The sequence below is a fragment of the Pogona vitticeps genome, chromosome 4, assembly GCF_051106095.1.
Source record: "Pogona vitticeps strain Pit_001003342236 chromosome 4, PviZW2.1, whole genome shotgun sequence".
Lineage (NCBI taxonomy): Eukaryota > Metazoa > Chordata > Lepidosauria > Squamata > Agamidae > Pogona > Pogona vitticeps.
In genome coordinates this window covers 72,646,708-72,674,356 of record NC_135786.1, presented here as the reverse complement: position 1 = coordinate 72,674,356, position 27,649 = coordinate 72,646,708, and the positions used below count along the sequence as shown (strand labels likewise).

The following is a 27,649-nucleotide window of genomic DNA, read 5'->3' as shown; positions in this document are numbered from 1 at the left end:
CTTTACCGTTATCATTTTCTTTTAAATCATCAGATTAGGCCCTTGTAATTTGTTATGGAGTTTTTAAAATCCACCCCATGCAGTTTTATTGCCAGTGTGACCAAAGCCATAATTGACTGTTTGCCCCATTTTAAAAACTTTTAGATTCATCAAGGGGTGGGATCATCAGCTCAGCAGTGCTTGTCAGTTAGGGAATGTGGTTTTCAATAGTTTGGCAGGCAGGGAAGTCCCTGTTTTGTTTTTTTTTAAACTGGGATACCATAAATAACACAAGCTTTATTTCTACTAAAGATCTGACAATATATATACTGAAGATCGTTTCCAATACTGTATTTTGTTCCTCAGTCTTGCTGTGGTGGTGTTTAGTTCACCAGAAAAGTATGCACACCTGCGAAGGAGGAATTGAACTCCAAAATTGAAAAATTGCAGTCTGGTGTTTCCACTTAATGTGAACTTGATGTAAGCAGATGAACATCTGGGTTGAAAATAGTTGGGATTGTCAGTGCATGAAGGTTACCTGTCCTTTTTTATCTTTGTCTTTTTGAATTAACACATACTCTTAAACACTAAGCATTCTGAGTTTATACACAACATGAACATGTGATTCTGTACCTGCTTTTGGCTTTCCCCCACACACAAGCAATTACTCTGCAGCACAGCTCAGGAATATAGAATGTTGCCTCAGAGCAAATCAGATAATTGATCCATCTAGCTCAGTATTGTCAACAGTGTTGACTCTACACTGACGGGCAGCTGCTCTCCAGGTTTCTAGGAGGAAGTCTTTCCCAGTTCTACCCGGTGACACCAGTGGCCAAACTCAGGACCTTCTTCATGCAAGGTATGTGTTCCACTACCAAGCTATGAGCCAATTGCTGTTTGCCTGTGGTGGGAATAACTAATTTATGCTTCTTTGTTAGTCCTGTGAAGTTCTGTGGTTAGAGTGTCACACTGGGGTTTTTGAGTTCTAGGCTCTTATCCCAATTTAACCCGGATGTTTACTGAATAAATAAAATCCTGTTCAGAACATAGGCCAAGTTGTAACTTTCGTCCTCACCATGGTTCTTGGGATTTATTTGTGCACATAACAAGACAGAATGTGTGCACACAAGAATCACAACTGAGGTGCTTTGTTTACTAGGGAGGAATGGACCGAAGGTTATGGTTTGACTTACACTACAAGCAGGATATCAACCATCATTTTTCAATCTATCCTATCTCAAAGAGCTGTTTTGAGAATGAAATAAAGGTGGGGAGACCCATTTCACTACTTCTTCAATTGGTGGAATGTATATGAATTAAAAGAGTGAAAATATGAATAAGGATGTAAGCACATTTGAATTGTTTCCTTTTCTTCCCTTTTACATATCAATATATTTGTATGTATATTCATGTATACATACCTCTGGGCCCATTTACAAGGCTGTCAGTTCAACTGGTACATTTCTTACTATCCATACTGGTTCTATGGGCTACACATGCTGTCTCATATACTCTAAATTGATTCATTTTCTGTCCTGTTTCTCAGTCATTATTGCTCTAAAATTTTCTTTTTAAAAATTGTTAAGTGATATATCAATAGTTTACTGTCAGTTCCATCTGTTAGTTGATGTACAACAGCAGTCCCCACCCCTACCCCGTTTTAAAATGTTCACTTCCCAATTCCTTTCTCCACTTTGTGGTTTTCTTCCCCCCTTTTCATTCTGTCTTTCTTCCTTTTTCCCTTCCTCCCTTTACTCACTTGTCCCCTTTTCCTTATTTTCCTGCATATCTCTTCCTTGCAGTTCTTGGCTTTCATTTTTCTTTTCCTCTTTGAACAATACAGGGAGGAGGAAGTGGGTTTTAAATGACTTGCAAGATACTGTGAAGAGCAGGGTAAAAAAAAGAGAGGGAGTGACATTAATGCGACACCACTTTCTTTCTCACCTTTGCGTTCCAAGCAGGAAATGGCCCTTTCTCTTTCCCTTTTCCTTCCTTAAACCCGCCAGAGTGGACAGGGAGGCTGTTTCCTTCTGAGCAATTAGTTTGTGTTGTTGCTGCTGCTGTCACTGTGCTGCTGCTGCTGCTGCAAGAACTTTCCATGGATAGTAAGTGATTTATTCCTAAACATTTTAAGATTTCTTTAAAGGGTACAAGCACGGTGGCCATGCAGTGGTCATGGCACATCCAAACCCGACCCAATCGCAAAGTAAATAAATCAACAACAATATTCACACATATTGAAATAATAAGGATTGAAATGATACAGGGATCAGATCATTTGTTTGTTTATCTGTTGTGAACTTCCCAGAGTGGCCCTGGCTGCCAGATGGGTGGTATATAAATCAAATAAATCATCATCATCATCATTTTTAAAAGGCCATGCTGGCAAGGTGGAAAGAAACCCCATTTAACTGGCCAAATGAATTAATGCTACCATGTGTCATGTGAATGGCAATTTATAAAATGATTTAAATAACGGCAGAATCGATATAACTGGGGTTCTTTTGGCATGTGTGGTTGAGCCCTAACATTTTGATATCCTAATGCAGGATGAGGAAGGTGTAGCGGAAAACCTTTTTGGACCTGGGGAAAGCATCTCTGCTTTCTTCTATAGCTGAACTGTGAGAGGTGCTTTTAGACCCCTTGGTTATCCTGAGACATTGACAGAACCATTCAAAGACTATGAGGACAGAAAGTGCTGCCCCTAAGTTACTATTATACAGTGGGGCTCCATTAAGTTGGTAACTGGCTTCTCCAGGAGTCAGCCAATTCTTATGATAGTGTTCAAGCTACTACCACCAACTGTCATCACTCAGGAGCACTTTTCTGTCAGCAACTAAACTGCAGTCCCTGAATTACTTCACAGTGGACATACTTTGTTCAAAATACTGGACACCATTTAATTGCTTATTTCTTGGAAATGTATTTTCCCCTGAACAGCAAAAATGCTTCCTTATGTTCTTCTGGAGGTAGGCAGTTAATTTGTCTTGATGGTACTATAAACTGGCAGCAGGAAGCTGATATAGCACCTCCACAAGGACAGCCGTTTCACTTTCTTCTATGCTCTATATTGGTTGACGTTAATCCTGTAATTGAAGCTTCCGGTGCTAGGATTAAGCTGATATTTATCAGTCAAAGCCTTGCGAAAAAGAGAAGAGATTTGTGGTAAATAGCGATTTAGTCCGAACTCTTTCCATTCTTTCTCCTAGTTTCCGGCAGACACATCGACATCTTTCAATATTTCCTGTGTTGTTTGTTTTCTTGATCTTTATAAGCTCTCTACACCACACCACCCAGACGGTCTATTGAAGGCTAACTCCTGTAATGGCTTCAACTGGCGTCCCGTCTGTTGCCCCGTGATTAGATAGAAAACAGTTCCTGGAATATACAACCAAGCAGTTGCAGCAAAACAGAAGCCATTATTCAGGATCAAAACTGTGTGTTTCTTCCACGCAAAATAATTCCATGTTCAACATGCCTTGAAATGTCTAAAGGATGGATGGTGAGCCTCAGTGAGACATGTTGGTTTGAAATGGGACTAAAACTAGACCTGCCCAGCCCTGAACTTCAAGCCATACACTTTTAAGCATTCCCATTCCTAAATGTACATAGCCCTATTGATCCTCTATTTTAATTTTTATCCATGATTTGGGTCCTTGTCTTTGGATGTTTATGTCTAATTTGGGGATGGGCCGATTCCCTGGTGGTTAAATGTCTTAGTGCTAAACCTTGTGTTTGTCCCTGGTGCCTTTACAATTACGCCCCCATTTTCATAGTTCTGTTTACCTTTCACTTGTGCTATTTCTAATGTGATCTCGAGTGGACAATTATCGGACCATTATTCTCACAAAAGGCCTGCTACTCCTTAGCTTATACAGATTGATCCCAGAATGCCTACATTTGGGAATGAGGGTATTTACTTTTAAATACTTTTTGTTGGTTGTATGCTTAGTCTCTAGATCATGTAAACTGCCCTGAGTAGGGATTTCACTAGGTTGGGTAGTCTACAAGCTTTATAAATAAATAAAATAATTTTGGACCCTTTTTGATGGTAATGCGATATTGCCTATGGGTACTGTCGAGTAACTATACTTACAGATTTATCACCATACATTTTGCCATGTATCTGCAGGGAATTAGTATACAATTTTGTAAGACACATTCAAAGTATTTCTGCATTATAAGAGCACAGAAAGTTGTGTTTGTCCCAGCCCTAAGTTCTTTCAATAAGCATTATCTCCAGATCATTACCTCAAGATTTCAAAGACCAGGCTCCTGATACAAGTCTTCAAAGAAGAAATCAACTCCAGGTCTAGGGCAATCAGAACTTCTGACCCTATCAGTCAGTTAGTGGGCTCTCAGGGGGATAGTTTTTTAATTTTTTCCTGTCCAAACTGGCATTTGTGCTGGCAAAGGGATTCTTTCTTCTACATAGTAAGGATGATTTGGAACTTGGTTTCCAGTGACTATCTTTGCTAACTCCGAGCCCTCCCTTTTTTTATTTCAAAAGCTGAGAGGACATCTTTTGGAAAATTTATTTGTTATTTATTTTATTTTATTTTATTGGGTTCTACCCCGCCCATCTAGACCAAAGGTCTACTCTGGGCGAGCTTTTTATCTGAAATAACTTTTGTTCTTCAGGTTGCCTGCCCCAAGCAAAGGGATTGGAAATTGGAACATAGCTTTCACATCTGCATTCTGTGGAGCAAGGCATAGCAACATTACTTTACCTGAGAAGTTAAAGGTTATGTATGTGCATTTACTCACACCTTTGCTTTGCCATTTCATTAAGTCCAAATCAGCCCTTCAAGATATTTTGGCACAGAGAGACTGTAGCAACATCCAAGCTGTTCTTTCTTCTGTTCTCTCCTAGCAATTGTAGTACAAATGTGCTCATCTTCTGGGATTCTCTAGCACTGGGTAATTCTATATGGGGGAAGTTTCTCTTAGAATTTGTGTGTAATGTATGTACACTTTAACTTCACACTTGTCTGGACTACCAGACACTAGAGTGGTCTGGTAGTCCAGATAGGCGGGGTACAAATCAAATCAAATCGCTTGACAATTGCTTTGTATTTAGAAGAGGTGGAAAAAGGACTCAACCTCTGGGATTTTTCCTTACTTGGTGTCACTTTCTGAGTGGTAGTGAGCAGAAGAGGGTATCCTGTAGACCATCTTGACTGCTGCTATTGGTGTTGTCAAAATTCAGATTGCTCAGTGCTATGTAAAACTTGGCATCCCTTTTCCTGCTAGCAGCATGGTCACAATATTGTCCAGCACCATCAAGCTATTTCCTGGCATTTTGAATCATGGATACAGAAGTACAATATCCCACATCCATAAATCAGAAGGGTTTTTTTTGAAGAAGAAGAATTGGTTTAAAACAAAACACGACAAAACCTAAACCATCTTTCTACTGTTGGCCAAAAAGCTGATTTACATGAAGTCACGAGCTTTGCTAGTGAGGATTTACAATTGGATTTAGTTATTGAATGGACAGTTGAATAAATGACAATGTGGTTTGTCCCCAAGCCTGCCCCTAATTCCTTTCTTTACTGGCACAACATGAGGTTTTTCTGTCAAGGAAGGAGTGAAGAAGAAGAAAAACAAACAAAACGGAGCAGTGAAATCAAAGTTCCTGTTTAATGCCTGTGTTTTCATTACCCTTCCCTTAAATTCTGTCCATGGTGATGGATGTCCTGTTGGTCCGCAGTTTCTGGTATTTTAAAAGTTACCAAACAAAATTGGAGGGATGCTTAAAGCTGGTTCATACATCATGAACATGGACTGACAAGCACAAATAACTCAGCCAAGGGGAACAATGGGAAAATCTGTCAGTTCTCCATTCTTTAGAGTTCAAAATGTTTACACATCAAGGTCTTTCCATCCTGCACATTATTTTTATTTTAAACATTTGCGGCTCACCCTATATCACAGGATCTCAGGGCAGCTTATGGAGCCATAATTTTTTTTAATATAATGTCTTAAAAACAATTTAAGCAGTTTCAAACACAATATTAAAACATTCATGCGATATATGTATATCACCCCCTCACAAAAGCTGTAATAAATTAGTATGCTTTGACTTCGTGTCAATATGATGCCAATGTCGACACCAATCAAGTGTCTAAGGGGAGAGCATTCCACAGTCAGGAAATATAGATGTGAATATGAAGAAATTGGCAGGTTTCGGCAATTTCTTCAACAATAAAACTAAAGGAAAATTTATTTGCAAAGGCTTTCACGGCTGGTATCTAATGGTTGTTGTGGGTTTTTTGAGCTCTTTGGCCGTGTTCTGAAGGTTGTTCTTCCTGACGTTTCGCCAGTCTCTGTGGCCGGCATCTTCAGAGGACAGCACTCTGTGGAAAATTCTCAACCATCTTTGCTAGCTGGATTCAGAAGGAACCAGCCTGTCCTATATCCTGTCCTAGCATATAGAGAATCATGTTGCACCTACTGTCAAATTAGGAGCAAATGATAAGGACTCTGTCAGAAAGAGGAGGAGAGGAAAAAGAAGTGATATAGAAGGTTCAATACATGGTTATTGTCAAATCAAGACTCCTAAGAGTCAAGTGCTCAAAGCTTTTGGTCTAGGAGAGTCTTTCAGTTTTTATTTCACCTACATTAATTTTTTTAAAAAATAAACCTTTCAATCTCAAATATGGGGGGAAAAGTGTATCCATTCATATCAGGAAAAACCTAAAAAAAAATAATCTGACCTAGGGTGTAACCCTACAAGCAGTGTCAAAGAAGCTGAGGTGGTTTATTTGTATTTACCATGATGGTTATATGGAATCACTGTACAGTATGATGCTTAGAGGCAATATGCCACACCTGTCTAACAACAGAGATTCCAAAACTCATTGCAAGAATGGTGCAACTGTCGGATTGACAGAGATCCAGGCTGTCACTATGGAAACATAAGAATATAAGAACAGCCTGCTTGGATCAGACCAAAGACTTTATAGTGAAGCATTCTTTTGCTGTAGCAGCCAGTCGGAAACCTGCATGGGACATGTGTATGAGCAGTGTCAGCTGGTGACTCCAATTTCTGAGATGCTGTGAATCCACTCCAGGCTTTAGTTTGCACTTTACAGGAGTTATCCAAAGTGGATCTTAGGGACTCTCACTTTCAGACACTTATTCCACTCACCTGTTCCTTAAAGCTGTGGTGCATTCTATGCCTTCATTTCCTGTTGCAATGCTTCCTTGGAAGAAGCAGATGCAGTGTTTTCTGGGCATAGCTCTTCAGAAGGCTGCCTCTATAGCACTGGTTCCCAAACTTGGGTTCCCCGGATGTTCTTGGGCTGTAACTCCCAGAAGCAACTTGAACGTATCTCCCTTCACCACTAGCTGTTCTGGCAAAGGCTGCTGGGAGTTGCAGTCCAAGAATGTCTGAGAACCCAGGGCTGGGAGCCACTGGTCTTTAGGGGCATAAAGGTGTTACCTCTGCTTTTAAGAGAAGGCTCGGCTGAACCTTTGTATTTCAGTAAAAATTGGCTGCCTTGCATTTTAGCCTGAATTCCTCGCTGGAATAATTGGAACCCAAAAGTACTAGGTAACATAGATAGCAAGACTGCCACTCCCAGAAACCATTTCTTCCAGTTCCTTCATTTGTTTCTCTTTCCACCGCTCAGCATCAGTGGATAACCCTGGGTTCTAGGATTACGAGGAGGGAAAATAAACACTACCCGTCTACTTTCCTTACACCACACATAATTTTTACATTTCTTTTTTGTTTCCCCTTCTTTTTCTAAGCTTTTTAAAAAAAACCTTCTTGAGGTAGCAGAATTCTAGATTAAACGAATTTCCAATGCATTCTATGGAGGCTCCTTCCTTGTCTCTTTGGTACTTACAGAAGATTGCTACAGCTGTTTCTCATCCTTAGAGTACTCAGAGAAGGATGAACAAGGCCGATTGGAAACTTGGAAGTCTCTTTTCACAGCAACAGTCTGCACAATCTACTGTGAACACTTGCATTGTCACTGTACTACTCATGAGAGCAGAGCTTCCCACACAGGGTCTTCAAGCTTATCATTCTTTAAACCAGCTCTAAGAAAATCTGGTCAAAGGATTTAAAAGAAATTCAGTACCGACAATGCCTGACAGTGCTTACTTGCTCAGGCTGGTGTGTCACTGCTCTCTGTCACAGATTCCATAATGATCTGTGTTAAGGAAGTGGAATGTTTTTCTCCTCCTTCATCCAAGAAAAATTACAATATGGTGGAGATTTGGGGGCAGGGGGAAGCGCAATTTCTATCTTTTCTTCCCCTCCTTATATTTTTAACGTTTGAGCAAATATATAAAGGCCAAACATTCTGACTCTTTCAAGGTTTGCACTTAAGATTGCCAAAGGAATTATAGGAAATATGCCTGAAATAGTAATTTTTTCCCCCAGCAGCTCCTTTAGTTATGAATTTAGAGTGTATCCTAAATATCACCATATTGTCCCTTAGTAATTCTTCCTTGGTTTGTGCAATATAGTAAGCTGGTTATATTTCCCAAATGATCTCATTCTGGACTCTCCCCCCCCTCACTTTGACTTTCAAAATGTTTTATTTGTCACATTTGCAAAGAAAATGAGATACACATAGAGAATTATTTCTCGGACAGAAGGGCTATATAAGTGCTTTTGATGGACATTTATAGTTAATGTGGTCCTTTTCTGCGGTGAGCAAGATATTATTTTCCAGAAGAATAACATAAAGAAAAGCAATTGAGGAGCACAACGCATAAATGTGTGGGTTATTGAATTTCAGGTATAAGACATGGAACAGAAAAAAACAAACACAAAACTCAAGCAGAGCTTGGGAATCTGTCCTGATGGGGCATTCTGAGATCTATAGTCCAATAAGTTACTGTAATTTTTCAATCTTTAGGTGGAATGGAGCACAGTGTTCATAATCCTACATTTATGATATACGTAGTGCTATAATCTTAATATCCTACCTTTTCTGCACAACTAAAATGTAGTACCATAAACCTATGTTTTCTGCACATCTATTTCCAACTATTTAAAGGGAGTTTTTTTTTTTTACTTATGCATGACTGGTTCTGCCATTTGGTACCAGCAGTTTAGTAGGTAAGGCAAAATCACCATCTCTTTTGGGAGACAGACACTAGACTGTATTCTCGAAGGCTTTCACCAGCGGGATCCGATGGTTTTTGTAGGTTTTTCGGGCTGTTTGGCTGAAGAGTTCCAACTCCTGTCCTCTGAAGATGCCAGCCACAGAGACCGGTGAAATGTTAGGAAGCAAAACTTACAGCCTCCCCCAAAAAACTGCAACAACCATCAGACACTAGACTACTTGGGCTGCAGGCCACCCCTGCTGTTAAGGCAGAAGGAGGTAGCTGCTCTATCATCAAGGAGCAGAAATTGGTACTGCCAGAATGGAGAGAGGTGCTTGTGTCTGGCTTTGGTGACTCTACATCATGACCTGGAAAACTAGGAGACACCACTAGCTCAAGTAGCAATATGTCTTGGGCCAGCCTGTTGTACACGTGCAAATCATTCTTCACCAAGTCTCTTCTCTGCACAACTGGAGATAACACATCTTGGGATTTGAAACTCTTTTAAACAGGGAACTGGACTCTATACTTTCAACCAATTTATAGGAAAGCTATCTGCAGTAAGTTGACTGATATATTTCATTGTTTTTTTACGGCTGTATCCTACTATAGAAGCATAAGGGTAGTTTTTAAAAAGTGAATGCTCTGAACACTGTGTCTCTCCAAAGTTTCAGACTATTCAGCTGAGCCTAGAAGTGGCGGTACAAAAATATAAGGGAGTGGGGACAGGAGGAGATCCTGGCAAGGTGTTTCCAGAGGAATCTGTGGAAGTTTCCAGAGGGACAGCTTCCTGGAAAGTACCATAAAACAAAGGAAGCTTGGAAGTTCCCATGCCTCAGTAGATTCTACCGTGCACCTATTTCCATGGTTCGCAACCTTGGGTGACCCAGGTGTTCTTGGACTGTGACTTCCAGAAATCTCAGCCAGCACAGCTCTGGGTGAAGGCTTCTGGCAGTTGCTGTCCAAGAACAGTTGGGTTACCCAAGGTTGGGAACCAATAACCTATATGATTGTGCGGAAACTATATAAATATGTAACAATGCATAAGTGTGTACAGAGACACTCTTCCAGTCTCTGTTACACATGCACATGCACACATACACACACCTGTTCATCAAAGGGAGTGTGTATGAGTACAATTGGATATATGCAATTTTGCAAGCTGGAACAGATGTTCTCCTGCTTTGGGAGTTTTAAACTGGAGTTCTACCAAACATAAAATAAACTACTCTGTGCATATCCAGCTCAGTGTTTACGGAGTGCAGCCCCAAGCAATGGTTGAACTCCAGACTGAACAGCCTTGTGGCAGTGACAAACAGGTGCTCAGCTGATGATTGTAAAAGTCCTGGATGCAACCTCAGTCTGATCACCCTACTTTTGACATTTAACATGTTATTTATAACAAATTTCCAACTTTGGTGGTTTCCACCCCACCCCACTGTAGGTGAGAGTGGGTTTGTCTTGCTTGTAGGTTTCCTCTATTGTTCATTAGTCCAGTTTGGAAATCTTGACAGCAGACATCTTCCCCGCAATTCTGTCATTCTAAAGGCACTGCTGTTGGTGCTTCCTAAATATATTTTACCATGTAGATTTAACATTATTAGTTTCTGAATTCGACAGTATTCTCCTGTGTCATCTCTCTGTTACTCTGATTGTACTGTTCTTTCAAACAGCAGCAAGAGAAGAAAATTGTTCTTGTTTTTTTTCCCCATATGATCCTGCAAAATTATATTAATTAGCAATGGGGCTCAGTGGTTGAAGTAGCGGTGCCTGAAACCACTTTCAACTATTTTGGGATAATTGACTAGATTGAACGAGGTACTGAAAAAGTAAAACAATGTCAGCAATGGTAATTGAGTTTTATCCCAAGATATTTAGGGGGAAAAAAATCCCTGAAAAACCCTCTGGCGTCTACGATGATCACTTAGTGTGCATTTGAAATCTTTTAAAAAGTGCATATTGCATTTCACATCAGATGAGCATGTAGGTTCACAAAACATTGAGCAGAAAATTAGGAAAGTAGACAGTGTATGTACTTGTTCCTTCTCTGTTTAGCTGTGCATAAATGAAATATTACTTTCAATGCAAATTTAGTTAATTTGAAAGGGACCAGAAAATACTGCTTTCAGGTAAGAGGTTAGAGAAAGTAACCATCATGGTATTCCCAGCCTATGACACACTGGTTGCTTAAAAGAGTGGCGGAAATCAACATTCTGAAAAAAAGTAAAAAGCAAAGTATCCCAGATTGTTGAGCATATGAATGAAATGTTATTGTCACTACTTTATGAACAGGATCATATACAGTATGTACATATTTATGGTTGAATGAAAATGGACCTCCCAGTTTTGCTATCCTGTTTGCAGAGTGATCATGTCTTTAATCCATGCTTTTCCTTCTTGGCTACACCCTGATTAAGAAATGATGCTTGGTCATCTATTGACCAGAGTGATGATGGAAAGGGTAGCAATTTTACTACTGCCATTTATGTGGGTGGGAAGCTGTATTAAAGATTTGTTGCCTTTCTGAAACATGCCTTTCTTAGACATGCAGAAGAATCTGGATAAAAATGGCCCAGTACCTCCAGACAGTACAGCAACAACAAACTGAAGAAAAGAAATGATTTAGCCAGTAGCCCATTTCTTAAAATATACAGAAATAATTAAAACAATAGTATCATAAATGCGAAAGTTGAGCCAGTTTTTTTCTTATGGTAGATCCAGATGGTAGAATCCAAAGCACTTGAGCCAAATTACAAGAAAGGAGATTTTGCCTAAACATTAGGAAGGTTTTCCTGACAGTAAGTGGTATTCAACAATGAAATAGCTTGTCTCAGAGGTTGGTGGACTCTCCTTCACTGCATGTTTTTAAACACAAGTTAGATGCCCATATGATAGGGCTGATTTAGCTGTACACCTCCTGTTTTGATTATCCTTGGAGGCCCTTCTAGCTTTATAATGCTATAGTTCTATGAATTGATATCCACAGCTGAATGTACATACGTATATTGGGCATTTTATTTGGGTTGTTGCTTAGTAGTGGAGATTCTCCAAGAGGTATTTCATCTTGAATTCTTGTGTCCCATATCTATAGCAAGGAAGTGTTGAGTTCCAAATATCTGCAAAAGTGAATCAGACTTGCACTATTTTTGTCACACTTGCTGGTGTGCATAGAACATAGCAGAAGGGGCAAAAAGAGAAAAATGTACAATCTCTGATAATGCAGGAAACCAATTGCATGGCAGTTTCATTTTAAACTTATGGCAGAAGTGGAAAAGACAATTACTAGCCATGGGTATGAAGAATATTTGACCAGTGAGATTCCATGGCTTTCTGCAGAAAAAGGAGACCCCTTGTTCCTCTACTGCCTTTCCCTCCCTAGTTTTTATCCATTCTTTTGCAGTACATTTTGCCAAATTCTATGCAACTCAATAGCTTTTCCAGGAAATCTGCTACCAGAAAGATGCTATTTTTCACAGATATGATCATTGTTATATTGACTGTTTTTTCCTGGTGAAGTCCATAAATGTTCTTGGGGGGGGGGGGGAGAATGGAACAAAGAAATCTTGTGTAGAGAAATCTCACTAGAAGGACAAAAGAGGGATTCTCCCCTTTGGATTTATACTCTATAGCAAGAGGTGGTGTGATTCACATCCCTGGGAGCCCAAAGGGGGGCACCCATCCGGAAGCAATGAGGATTCCAGATTCTGTTTAAGCGATTTGAGTGAAGTGATTTGAGTGAAGCCAGTGTACCTGAAGATGGTCTCTATATGGCAGTGATGGTGAACCTTTTTGAGCCCGAGTGCCCAAACCTCAACACAAAATCAACTTATTTATTTTGAAGTGAAAAGTGTGCAATTATAACCCAAATGCTGAGGTTTTAGTTTAGAAAAAAACAATTGCTCCTGCACTGCAAGGGTTAAATCCTTGTTTTTTTTCCCCCCTATGGGCAATATTAACAAAGAAATACCTCCTGGTCCTCCAATCCCCCATTGGGCTAGATGGGTAATGGTTGCCATTGCACCCCCCTCTGCTGGGTCACTGCACCAGCAGAAGGGATGTCAAAATCTGGGATCAGAGGACAGATAAGTAATTATCTATGGCAACTTATGGCTCGTGTGCCCACAAAGAGGGCTATGTGTGCCAGCTGTGGCACACGTGCCATAGGTTTGCCATCACTGCTATATGGGATGCAGCCTTATACTGAGTCAGTTTACTGTTCCATTTAGATCAGTGATGTCTAGTGCAAGCGGCTCTCAATATTTCAGACAGAAAGTTTTACCTGAAGTTGCCGACGACCGAAACTTTCGCATGCAAAGCAGGTGCTGGACCACTGAGCTCTGGAAATACGAGCCTGATGGACTCTGTGCAGACTTTGCAGGTTCACCATTGCTGTGCATCTCTAGTGCCTAATTATGATTCATGAATGCAAAGTTCCCTGGAATGGCTGCTGAGGTCATGACTTTTAGACTTTCATTCTGGTTCAGCTAGGTTGCTTTTTTTCCCTTTTCTTCCTCCCCTGCATAGGTTTGTGCAAAGATAGAGCTTATGACAAGTGCTTGAAGACAGCCGGTTCTTCGGCAAATGATGCCAGTTTAATTAAGAAGAACTTGCTGAGCTCTTTGTCCCCTCCTTTCTGTGACCTTTACCCCGAAAATGCTCCAGCTGTCCATTATACATTGGCAAAAAATAAAAATAAAATAAAATAAATATATCTCTATTATCTACTGCAAAGCTGGTTGACTAGGGGGGAAAAGAGGGGGGAATGCTGTTGATTTGTTCTAATAAAAATATGGAGCATAATTCTGGGCAACTACGAAGGCAACACAAGGGCAGCAACAATCGTCAAGCATCATCCTGGAAAGGCAATATGACAGAATGAAAACATGCAAAACAAAACAAGTCTGAGTGTGTGTGCCAGAGGCATCGTTTCTCTGAATTATGAGAAAATGATCAATGTGACTTGACTTCAGAGGCAGTGTGTTTTTTTCACACCTGGCTGTAGCAGTCAGCTTTGTAGCTCCTTTTATTTCTCAGCTGCCATATAGTATACTCAAGCTTCAGTGCTTGATCGCTGCAATGTTGAGAGTTGACACATCTATCATGGATTTTACAAAGCATCTTGCAAAAACTGAGGGCTCCTCATTGCAAATCCTAATAAAAATGCTGCTGTTAAAACTAGTTTAGCCGCAACCTCTTAGAAGACAGGCTTTTAAAGAAAACTTTTTGAGGTTTTTTTTCTTCTCCTTTCCTTTCTTGATCACTCCCTAGAAAATGGACATCACTCTGTGGAATGTTCTCCCATATTCTCTCATGTATCTGTGCCAGTCTCTCTGCTTGCCATTTCCCTTCTACTCACAATGTCCTGGAATGAAATGAGTTTGGGAGTATTATGAAGGATATCACTAGGCTGCCAAGACAGTAGTAGCTGCAACCCTCTCCCCCACCCCTGCCAAAAAAATGAAGCAGGGTGGGGGGGGCTGAGAAGCTCTGGCCACCAGTACTGCTAGTGCTGGATTGTACTTTGAAAACATATTGAGGGTTTTTTTCCTTTCTCTGGGAAAAATGGTTTAGAAAGCCTAACCCTGAAATATAGTAGAGTTTGAAGAAGTGTTACTTATGCACCATTCTAAATTCAAAACTATTCTCCCTCTATCCCTGTATTAATGAAACTATTCTCTCCAAATACCCATCCAATATATTATCACTGGACCATCACCCTTTCACCACATGAGGTTTTGGAAGATGCGTCATACAAGCACACTTGTTAAGCAGCTATGACTGATGGCAATACACCTGTTGTGACATTTGTCAGAAAAACAGAGTATGACTGGCTGCAGATTCTTCCTGAGTGAGCACTTTAGCAAAAAACAAAAAACAAAAAAACCCCACAAAACCTTAGTTTGTGTTACTTAATCTATCCCTTTAATAAATATGGATTTTGCTTTCGTCCCATATATAAATACGCATGCAATTTGCCTTCAAATTGAAGAAAATACTGTGCAGTGATTCCCCCCTCTTAAGATTGAACTTCTTAAAAATCCATTTTAGATGGCTTAGCCTCATTAAAATCATTTCTTGTTTACATAGATGAAAATCTCAAGAACCATGAGAGTTCAAGGACTGAGAGAAACCTCCATACTGACCAGGTGAAAGTCAGACTTTTTAAAATTTTCTTCTCCAAATTTACTGGCTGGTCCATCCATTCCACTCAACAAGCAAATTAACTTTGCCCTCCCATCCCAGAATAATGAGGCGAGACGCAAGTGACAAGTTAAACTAGGGCCTCAGTTTATTAACATTAGCCAAATTATTAACTTCAGAGTCCAACCAAAAGAGGGACCTGCCATAGTGTGGAATCAGGTTTGTAACGGAGGTCACATTGGGCCCCTTCGTCACAAAAATGGACGAGTCCCATGCCCCAAGGTTGCACAGTCCTGAAGACAGTGCAGCCTCAGCCAGACATGCTCTGACCAACACTGAGCCTTGAGCCCACTGTCTGTTGGTGGCTGTCGGCCTGTGGGTGGCTCCAGCGCATCGTCCTCCCCCCCCGCACTGTAATCTCACTAGTGCTCCAAGGGGAATTCACCAATACATCTGCATTCCTTACTACCTGTCAGTGTGACCAACAAAAAATTGTCACCTGAAATTGTCACCTGTATTTAACATTCCTTATGTCCTCTACCAGTGTGGGATAGGCAAAACAAAAACCCTCTCCCACTAGCCAATCAGGAAGCGGGTCAGAAATTCCTATCTGGGCCCTGAAGGCGACCAGTAAAACTCACACGAGAACTGAAGGTGGGCTGGCGGGTTGCAAACCTCGAAAGAGGCTGATGTTGGGAATGAGCAGCTATAAGTAATCTGCTCCTTCCCCCTTCCCTCCCAGATAGCTGAACGTGATTGTCTCATCTCGTGCTATCCCAGGAGGGAGAGCAAAGAGGTTCCTCTTGATGAGGCAAGCTCATCGGAGGAGTTCACCAAAAGCTCTGTTCTAAATCCCAAATCATCATGTTGCTCCTTGGGGATGAAAACAGGCAGACACATTCATGTCAACAGAATTGGGAAAGGTGGTGCGTTCAAGCTGATCTCTACTACTCCCTCATTCTGCTGGCAAGCATCATGTTTTGGTTCTGGATCCATGTTTGGTATCACTAATGGACTGGATGAGGGTGGATAAATTGAAGCTTAACCCGGACAAGACAGAGGTGCTCCTGGTCAATTGGAAGGCAAATCAAGGAACAGCGATGCAGCCTGTACTAGATAGGGTTACACTCCCACTGGAAAAAAACAGGTGCACAGTTTGGGGGTGCTCCTGGATTCATCCCTGAGCCTAGATGCCCAGGTCTCAGTGGTGGCCAGGACTGCATTTGCACAATTAAAACTAGTGTGCCAACTATGTTTGTTTCTTGAGATATCTGATTTGGCCACTGTGACACAGGCCCTAGTTACTTCCCAGTTGGATTACTGTAACATGCTCTATATGGGGCTGCTGATGGAACACACACACACACACACACACACACAGAGAGAGAGAGAGAGAGAGAGAGAGAGAGAGAGAGAGAGAGACCGGTTACAGCAGCTCCACTGGCTGCCGGTCAGCTTCCTGCACAATTCAAAGTGCTGGTTTTCATCTATAAACCCTAAATGGCCTGGGTCCAAGCTCTCTCTCAAAGACTATATCTCCCATTACAAGGCTGCTCGGGTGTTAAAATCATCAGGAGAGGCCTTGCTCTCAGTCCCACCACCTTCACAGACATGTCTGATGGGGACATAGGAGAGAGCCTTCTTTGTCACTGCTCCCATGCTCTGGCCCTCCCACAGGAGACCAGACCAGGCCCATCTTTGCTGTCCTTCTGCAAGCAGGCAAAGACCTTTCTCTTCAGGCAAGCCTTACCTCCATAACCAGCTGCCTGTGTGTGCATTAATGCTTTGACTGGATTTTTAGTACTACTTGTCTTTTCCATTTTTGTGTTTTCCATTTCTCAGAGTGACATTTGTTTTGCTTTCTTCTTTTTAATGTGTGTCTACTTCTTGTTCTTTAATATTGCCTTTCAATGATGTAAGAGGCCTCTTTATATCACTGTTCTTAGATTTAAATATTGTCTTTTAATTATGTTAACCACCATTGTATACTCACTTTCAACTTTAAATATTGTATTTCAGTATTGTAAGCCGCCTTAGGCCCTTTTAAAGGAGAAAGGTGAGGTAAAAATATTTTAAATAAATAAATAAATTCCCACATGTATGTGTCCTGCTAGATTTCCCCAGTTTTCTGCTGTCTTTGCATTACAAATAGAACACTAATTTTTGAAGATGAGCTGTACCGTGGTGCTAGTGGACCTTTTTGTCTACAAGAGCCATGGACCTATTAGGAAAAATAGACTGACAGCTGCAACCAGTAGTGAACACAACTAAAATTAGTGGTAGTCCAAGCCAAAACTGGAAGTAAGTAGTTTGCAGCATTACAGGATTACGTAGTTCCACTATGTCTTAATTTTCTACTGCATTTTCTTGTGTATGAGCATGCATGGGTGCATGCACTTGAAAAGTGGAAAGGGAACTAGTTACCAGATGGGCAGGTTAGAATGCAAAACTAGATCTCTCTTCAGATAGCTGGATGTTGCTGAAGGCCACATGAAATTAGGCTAAAGGTTCTTGGGGGTATCACGCTACAGATTTCTCCACAGATGGGAGTTTAATTTCTTGCCCAATGCCTGAAACATCCCACTCATACCAAAACAGTACATTTCACCATCTCCAGGTTCTTCAGCCTAGTGGAGTGCATTTTTCAATTCATCAGGAATATGGCTCTTGCTGCTGCTGAAATATTCAAGCCAGAAAATACAGGTCCAGTGTTTCAGTTTGTTGTTGTTGTTTTTAAGCATTTGTGGGACTGAAAAGTGCAAATCATGTTGTTGGTACATTGAGGGATTCATTTCTTATGTGAACAAATGAAAGGAAAGATACATACACAAAGAAAAGAGCAGCTGCTTGGGATTATAAATATATCTCGGAGCATCTTTAGGATTTTCTCCTCAAGGACAGTGATGCTTAAAGTCAAGAGTTAAAGATCTGCAACGTGCATTTCTAATTTTTACATCAGGCAATCTAAGGTCCCATTCCCTCTGTGATAGCTCTTCAAATTGGTGAACAGAGGGAAAGTAGACAAATTGTTCTGGAAATATATTGCCATAAGAGACTTCCCTACAGTACAGAAAATGGCAATGTTTCTTTTTACAAATACAGTGGATGGAATCCTGTTGTGCAGTTATGCAAATGGAAGCAAATTGCCATAAGTTTAGAGGTCTTTGTAGACACCCGTTGCACACTGAATCTTGTGGATTGGCATGCAACAGAGAATACCTATGGGGATTCCTTAACTTACGTCAATTGACTTCCAAAATTTATGGTATTTACATAACTGAACAACAGGATTTCAGCCACTAAATACAAATAAACACATTATTAATCATGTTTTCCATTATAGCCTTCTTCATGAATTCCAGTGGCACATACACTAAACATGAAGGAGCAGGACTTTATCTCCTGTTTCTACCCTTGATATATCTGTGTCCTCAATCCTACTCATGATGTTTGTGTGTCAAGTTGCATATGTATTGTGTGCAGTTAAGTCAGCTGTGGCTTATGGTGACCCAAAGGTTTTCAAGATAGATTATACAGAGGTTTACCATTCCCTTCCTCCAGGGGCATCCTGGGACTGTACAGCTTACCCATGACTACATAGACTGGTTCTTATCACAGAAGGCCCAGTGGGGAATCAAACTCCCAATCTCTATAGCCAGATACAGTGGGGTCTCTACTTAAGAACGTCCCTACTTAAGAACAATCCAACTTAAGAACAGCTCCATTTGCTAAATTTTGCTTCTACTTGAGAACAGAAATCCAAGATAAGAACAGGGAAAAAACCCTTTCCTGCTCTTTTTTTAACCTTAGGTCATCTTAGGTTAAAAAAAATTCTCCCCCTAGTGGTAGAGTACGTATTAACCAGCTTTGCATTAGTTCCTATGGGAACTAATGCTTCAATGTATGAACGCACCTCTACATAACAAAAAAACAGCCAGAACGGATTAATTGGTTTTCAGTCCATTCCTATGGGAAATTTTGCTTCAACTTAAGAAGGTTTCAACTTAAGAACACCATTCCAAAACGGATTAAGTTCTTAAGTAGAGGTTCCACTGTAGTTTCTATGGACGGAAAAGAGCAGATACGGATTAAATGGTTTTCAATGCATTCCTATGGGAAATGCAGATTCAACACAAGAACTTTTCAACTTGAGAACCACCTTCCAATACGGATTAAGTTCTTAAGTAGAGACCCCACTGTACCTAAACCACAGAGCTAGATATATATAAAGAGGCTGTTTCTATGCTCATTTGGGACACGTACCTCTATTTCTGCTTTTTCTACTTCTGTGTTTGATAATTAAGTCCTCCAGGATTAATGGACTAAGAATTGTTCTGTTGCTAAAGGAACCCCTGTGGCCCCTAATTCAAAATTTGTGGGAAGGACGGCTTCACTGAAAGTCTTGAAAAGTGTATATCACCTTGTGTCCTTTAAAGGAGAACGGTGGGGAAAAGGTATTTTAAGTAAATAAATAAACACGTCTACAGAGTGCAAGGAAGAGAAAATATCTGCAAACGTAACCCAGAAAAGGGGTTTTTTACGTAACAATGTGAGACAAAATCCAAAACTGAGCTATTGCCTGTTTGATGTCATTAAATGATCAGACACAGCTGAGCTTTCAAGCTGTGCAAGTCTCTTTATCAGGCTGGACATGGCAGAGTTGGGTAAAGGGAAGGAGAAACAGAAATGCCCAGACATTATCCTGGGTAGATGCTTCTGCAATCTTGGCTAGACGTTGAAGACAATTAATGACAAAATCATTACACTATAGTTATAGAAGACAAATTGCTGAGAAGACAATTGTAGAAAGAAGTGGAGGGAAAGCTGAAGAGCAGCAAAAACCAGAAGCATGGACATCCATTAAACAGAGCTTGATGTCATTGTATTACCCTGTTGCAACAAAATCAAGAAGGAGTTTTGTACACTTCAAAGACTTAAAGTTTATTATGGCTTGAGATTTATTGCATGGTAATATCCAAAACTTTATTTTATTTATTCATTCATTCAATTTGTATCCTGCTCCCATGAGTGTCACAGCATTATTCTGGGCGGGCTACAACTCGTAAAATAGAAAACAAAAATAAAAATAGAGTTATCAAAACTAACAGCAATCATCCTTGAAAAACCAGATGGTGCTGACTAATCCCAGAGTGGATGGAGAAAAAGAGTGGAGGAAAGAAGAGGAGGGGAAGGAAAAAGTAGGGGAGGGAGGAGTTCAGCTTGGGTTGCTGTGGAAAGCCTTCCCGAAAAGCAACGTCTTTAATGGCTTCCTAAAAGTCCAGAGGGAGGGGGCTAGACGGAGCTCCTCCGGAAGCTGGTTCCATGAAGTTGGAGCCACCTCAAAGAAGGCCCTACCTCTTGTAGATGGTTTATGGGCCTCCCTTTAGGTTGTCATAAATGTCTATAAGGTGCAGCAGTATTCTTTGTTGTTTTTATTAAAATGATATTCTCCCCCCCCCGGAGAATGAAAGGAGAAAGGCTGCTGTCTGAAAAGTGATAGTAGTTGATTGCTGACTAGCTTTCGTGTTTGCAGACATTTGCAAGAGTAGCCTCAGCTATAGGATATTCTCTGTTAGTGAGTGTCAGGAAGTTGCCTTGATTGCATTAGGACAAAAGTGGAGAATGTTTTTCACTCTGAAGGCCAGATTCAATTTCAAAGATATTACAGTGTGTGTGTCAATGCAGTGGTAGGAGAGAAATGGGTTATATCCATACTACCTGTACATTTTTGCTTAAAGCTTTCGTTGACAGTCAATCTCAAACAGTGGCATTTTAATCTCTTAGAATGCAGGAAAAACTCATCATAATCTGGGAAAGCTCTGAATGATGCTGTTATAGGAAAGAAGGAATGGCTACCCTAGGAAGCCAACTGTGTCAAATCAGGGCCCGAGGAGGGCTGGATTTTGCCCATGGGCCTGAAATTTTTCACTCCTCTGTTGGGATCTGGGGAAGATTGGTATGTCCAAAATTTTCACCTCCTCAGCCATTCAGTCATCAGTCACTCAAGTGCTAGGACACAATATTCTTCACTTCACCGTTGGATAGAAGCCAGTCCTGTCATTCAAGGCCTGCTGCTATTAACAGCCAGCCTTTCTCAGGCAAGAAGCAATAAACAAATAAAATGGAGCCATGCAGACAATATGGAAGCTGAAGGATGCACAACTACATTCAGTCATCCATTTACAGACACCTCAACGTGTTCAGATATTAGAGATCCATAGCAGTGAGATTTGCCACCTCTCTCCTGAAGCTAGGAAACATAGCCTGCACCCACTGCACATGTTTAAGATACACATGTTGACTTCAGTCAGGAGCACCCCTGAATACAAGGGGGAAAATACCTACCATTCCCTTCAAAACCTCAAAGACATTTGAAATGGCCGTGTTTTCATAGCCTTTGCAGACAGACAGCTCCAATTTTGGAATTCTGTGGATAAGATACCAGGTGGGTGGGGAACACCACCACCACCCCCGGTCTCTTCTGTGCTGCTTTTCCAGCTCATTGCTTTTTCTGAGACTGCGGAACTGAGAGTGTGGAGTGAGAGTGGCTGGCTTCACAGGCCTCATTAGAGACATGCTAGAGAGCATTTATAATAGACTCTTCAGAGCCAGGCTTCCCACTTAATAATATGCCACCAACGTGTTTCCACTGCAGACTGATTAAAGCTGATGCTTTGTGGCTGAATAGCTGTTCGTTCTGTTTTAGTAGTGCTTGTAGAATGATTTAAAAGATGTGGCTTACTGAGCCCTGGAAATCTGTGTGTGGCCACATTAGTCAGATATTGTAAGATCTGAATACTGTATGCCATTATTAAGCTTGTCCCTGTGTCACACGGGTTCTGTACAGATCCAACTAATCAAGCATGGTGACAGCAACAATGAGCGTGATGCTGTTTCGTAGCCCCATGCATCTCGTTCACCTTCACCTTTGCTGTAAAACTGTAGCAGACAGCTGAAACCATCACTAACCCATAGGCTAATGGATTAAGCACCATCCAGAGAAGAAGATTCTCCAGTACGCTGGAGAAATGCTAAATTCAAGGGCCCTCATTGTATTTTCAATGTGTTTGTGGATGTTCTCTCCAAACATACTTTAAAATAGTTATTAATCTTCACAAAGCTGCTATAATCATGATGATCATTCACTTAAAAGAAACTGCTTGTCCAAGGACATCCAGTGAGTACAGGATGGGAGCTCACCCATTATTTGACAATGATGGGGATGTATAGTCTCCAGGCTTAAAAGGAAGGTACTTCAAAATACCAGATGTGCGGGACGGGTATCAGGAGAGAGGCATCTAGTTGTCCCATGTGCTCCCAGAGGCATCTGATGGGGCGACTGTGAGATACAGGAAGCTGGACTAGATGGACCCTTGGCCTGATCCAGCAGGGCTCTTCTTATGTTCTTATGAAATGATTCAAGTCACTGAGAATGATTGATGAGGATGGCAATACATGGAGAACAACTGTTATGGTCACCTAGTGGGTCTTTACTCTGAAACACTAATTGTATTTGGAAGTCAATTTAATATGCAATAGGTTATGAACTCTTGGTTTTCAGTTTCATGACCAATCCTTGAAGAGGAGGCAAAGATTATTATTATTTTTTGCAACTGATGGAGTGCATCAGCGATAGTCTACATACAGACAAAAAATTTTTTTTCACTTCCCCTGCTTTCTACCAAACAGGGCAAAGCAATTAATTTGCCAATATCCTGGTATGGCTCACCTATTAAACCATTTCAAAATATTGGCAGGAACCATTTCCATGTGAACAGCCAAGCTTCATTAGATCATTCTAATCAATCCCAACCATTCCAAAGTGGCCCACACTAACTCACTCCTTGCTGCTAATTTAGTCTTACTCTGAGAGTCATTAAAGCAAAGCGTGCTGCTTATATACCACCCCATAGTGCTTCAAGCACTACATCTGGGCGGTTTACAAATTAATTATGCAGGCTACACATTGCCCCCCCCCAGCAAGCTGGGTACTCATTTTACCAACCTCGCAAGGATAGAAGGCTGAGTCAACCTTGAGCCAGCTACCTGGGATTGAACCCCGGGTCGTGAGCACAGTTTTGGCTGCAGTACAGCAGTTTAACCACTGCGCCATGAGGCTCTTGTAATTAAGTTGCCACAGCTTTCTTGGTTTTGCTGCAACACACACTTGCCCTTTCAGAAATTATTATAGATTAAGTATTCCATAGATATTATATATCATTCTCTCTAACACTAAACTAGTTGGCTCCATGGTAATCTATTTGAAAGCTAAATGAGATAATACTAAATATAATAATACTATAACACTAAACCTGGGGAGGAGTGACCCAAAAGGATAAAGGATAAGACAGAGTGCTCCTGAATGGTTGAAAGGCAACTCAGGAAATAGGGTTTCAAGAAGAGTTGGACACAAACCTCGATTTGAAGGTTTCTGTCAGTTCATATATGTGGCACCATGGATACCCCACGTTCCCTTCCCCCACCTCCCGACTGGATCCTTCACTCACCAGTCAACTTCTGCTCTCTTCCCCCTCCTCTTTGACTGTTCAGCCAGTCCCCAGCAGGAGCATGGGCTTCCCTGTCCTGCCTCCTTGGTGGACTGCCCACTCAGAAAAGGAGACGCAACAGGCAAGCCTGTGCTCCTGCCAGGGACGGGCTGAACAGCCAGAAAGGAGGAGAAGGATAGTACGCTCCAACTCATGAGTGGGGCATTGACCGAGGAGGTGCAGGAAGGGAATGTACAGCACCTATGGTGCAGCGCGTACAAACCGGTACAAACCTTTGAATGAAAGTTTGTGCCCATCTCTAGATTAAACCTGTGCTGGCTATAGTTGCAGCTCCCCCGATGGCTAGGCTCACAGCTTGAGTGCCCAATAAATAGTACTGTACAAAAAAGTAATAGCATAACATATATTTTAAAATTTGGTCTCTCTTTTTATTTGCATTTTTTAAAGTGACATCTGAATATTCTACTGCTCCTGTGCTTTAGAGAATCCTTTCCTCTGCGAAACAACTGCACAGGGTGCTCTTCTTCCATCTTTGGCTTTTGCCACAGCAAAATCTCTCTACTGAACCACGTCTCTTGGGGCAGGCTTTGGAGATAAAACTTCAGAAAAGAGAAGGGGACATGGAGATGGGCAGAGGAAGTTTTTTTTATGAGCTTCCTTACCCCCCAAAATCTCAATTAATATTCAGACTCAGCTCAAATACTTTTGGGAATCCTCATCCTTCTTCAGAAATTAGCCATTAGGGACAATTTTATGTAGACCAGCAGTTCTGAAAAATAAAAAATAAAAAATGCACGTGCACGTGCAGAACCAAATGAAGCTAGGGAAATCTCAACAATATATTTTACAATACATCAATATCATCAACAAAGGTTCTAAACATTCCTGTCATAAAGAAACAGTAACATAATGGAATGCAGTAGCTAAAATAATAATAATAAAAAAAACACAGAAATGGAATGCCAAACATAATCCCTTCTATTTCATTTGAATTGAGCTGCTGCAGTGCTTATTCCAGCACACCGGTTGAATACTGAAGCCCTATGCAGGCACTCACAAGTGTGCAATGGGGTAAAGCATGAAGGGGTTGTGGGCCCACACGTCCCTCGTGACCTCCAAGATCCCTATGTGAATGTCCACCTTTTAGATCTTTGGATGTTCATCATGAAGACTACAAAAGGGCTCTGTAAGTTGCTGAACGACCCTATAGAGCTCCTCTGGCTGTCTTATCAGGGCTTCCTGACCATAAGAGTCCTGTAAGTATGTTCAAACCCTGGAGAGGTTTTCTCACAGCAGATGATACTGGGCTAGATGGATGCATTATTTGACTTGAAACAAGGCAGCTTCTTACACATTTCACTTTCCTAAATTTTGATTGATAATATGCTCCCTTCTTTTCTGTGCTGGATGTTGGATGTTGAACCATTTTTCATGCAAAGCACAGGACCTAAACGAGACCCCTTCCTCTGCAGTATTCATACTGGTTTCTGTTTTGTGCTGCCGCCATCCACTGATGTGGAGCTGCATCAAATACGGGGAGTTACATCACAAATGAATTTCTGGGAGCCATTGGTATCCATGAAAGGACAAACAGGAAAACAAAGAAGGAGAAAACAATCAGTGAGTTTCTTGATATAAGTGCTCGGTCTCTGTGACTCTTATGCTGACAATCACGTGGTGGCATAGAAAGGTTCCTCAAAGTTTAGCCAAAGGGTAACTGAATCAAGTGTTATGGTTGCAATGTGTAAATGACAAGTTTGGGGACCTAAGTATTGCCCTGCTCATAAAACTTCACTGTACTATGGAATAAACAGCATTTCTCCTAAAGGTGCTTCTCTGATTCAGAAAGTAAAGTACAGCTTTGTGCACACATTGTCAGCATTTACCTGGGAAGAAAGCGAAAGCCAGCTGTTCTGTAGCTATAGGGACATTAAAGAAGAAGAAAACTTTTCACTGAAAGACTTGCTCACTGCTGTGAAGAAGAGTGACTGAAATTCAGAAGCAGCTGCTTTGTAGAACCACAATGTTCTTTCTTGTTTCACTTTTCCCCATGAACTACATGGCCACAGCACATAACTAAAACACTTATATGTTTGTCAGCATCTTCTCTTATTTGAGTCAGTTCCTATGATTTTTTTTAAATTTTTCTTTTTCTCTCTCTCTTTTCTTGGCAAAAGTTTGATATTGTTTCTGACTTAACCCATGTCCAAAAAAATCTCTTTTTCACACATTTTTTAGTTTGTCGGGGTGTTTGTAAGGGTTGAATTTTGAATGGGCTGGCATTTCCAAGTATGGGAATGGGCTATCTCTCCCAAGGGGCAATACAAAGAGACACCTACACATTAAAACATATATACATGTCTCAATATTATGAGCTGGGAGACAGCTCTTTTTCTGAACATTTACCAAGATAACTTATAATTACCTGCATAATTACAGACTGAGTCTATGGGAGCTTGTCTGTTGCTAATTGAAACCAGGTTCAGGGGAAAGGGGGCTTCATAAGCATGCTGCAAGAAATGTGGAACGAGTTCCAGGTACACTACATCCCATCTATTTCCATATGTATAGTTCTCCATCATTTAAAATTCTTGGGTTACCATCTAGTGAAGACCTGTAGGTTTTCTTTTTAATGGCGTATTCCAGAATATGGTTCCAAATCAAGGTTACTTTGAATTAAGTGGTGGAGGGCAAGATAGGAAGACAGACAGGAGGCAAATGTAAGGTAGGCTTCAGCGAAACAACATGCTGCAAACTGGTCTCACAAGCCTGTCCATGTTAGATTTGCATGAGAAATGTCAGCAGGTCCCCTTCTTATCACTCAGTCAGCTACTGAATATGCCTTTTCCAATCTGAAGAGGAAAGAAATGAAAATCAAAATGCTTCTTAGGGCTTAATACTGACATTGTGTGTGCCATGTGATGTCAAGTCACTCCTGACTTTTAGTGACCCTAACTTGGTTTTGAAGGTGAGATATTTAAAGAGTGGTTTTACCAGTTCCACTCTACCCCCCCCCCCGAATTTCTATGTTTAAGCAGGATTTGAACCTAGGCCTCCTCAGTCCTAGTCCATCACTTTATCCACTGCACCACATTGGGTACCACCATATGTTTCTTAGGCCAACCAAAATGTCACAAAATAGGATTCAAGCTTTCAATTTATCTGGAACTCTTCATCAGGTTTGAGTGAAGACCATTCCCCCTCCCAGCCCCAATTCCTAGAGGATCACACCTCTTCTGACCACTTCCAACATCCTGCCCACGTTTATGGCCCCCAAAATGGCAGACAGTACCATCAGAAGCTTTTATGTAGTGTGATTTACCATTTTGATGTAACCTTGCCCCTTCATGTCTGTTTTAGGCCAGAAGAGGCTTTCCTTCCTTCCTTCCTTTTTGTAAATAGGAAGTAACCAGTTGATATATATGAGACAGATGGTAAACAAAGCAAGTAACTGGGGGGTGGGGTGGAGGAAGAAAGCTGCCGATTGTTGAAGCCACAGAATAGGCATTTAAATGCTGTCTTATGACAGAAACTAAGAAGAAGCAGTAGAAGTAAACTTTGGTAAGGGCTGTGGCGGTTTGTTATTTCATCCTCTGGAGAATTTGAATGTTTGGACACCATTTTGTGATGTTTCTGTTGGTCTATTGAAAGAATCTAAGATGGATCTTGGAATCTTACTTAGGGTCAAAACACTATTTTCATTTAAAAGGGGGGGGGCAGGATTGAGGACAAGCCTAGTGGGTGCTAACATTTAAGGCTGAGGGCCAGGCAAACTGAGATAAGATCTGATAACAATAGTTTCTAGACTCCCGAATCTGACTTTATTCAAACCAAGCATAAACATGCAATGAGAGAAAAACTGGAGGCGAGAAGGTTTGCTAGAAGAGATTAGCAGTTCAGAAGGCCACACAGCTGAAGCAGCTTTAAGTCAAGCTCAATATTTTCACACTACC

The 27,649-nt window shown here is 41.0% G+C and overlaps 1 protein-coding gene and 1 long non-coding RNA gene across 6 annotated transcripts in view; one reads left to right on the top strand and one right to left on the bottom strand.

Moving 5' to 3' along the window:
- Positions 1 to 27,649, top strand: part of DAB1 (DAB adaptor protein 1) — a 790,680-nt gene that overhangs the window by 76,747 nt on the left and 686,284 nt on the right. The window lies entirely within an intron of this gene.
- The window catches only part of LOC140706647 (uncharacterized), a 51,943-nt gene continuing 24,527 nt past the window's right edge, over positions 234 to 27,649 (bottom strand). The window contains exon 2 of the long non-coding RNA XR_012086419.2: positions 234 to 24,465. This is a non-coding gene — a long non-coding RNA (uncharacterized LOC140706647). The remainder of the gene's footprint in view (positions 24,466 to 27,649) is intronic.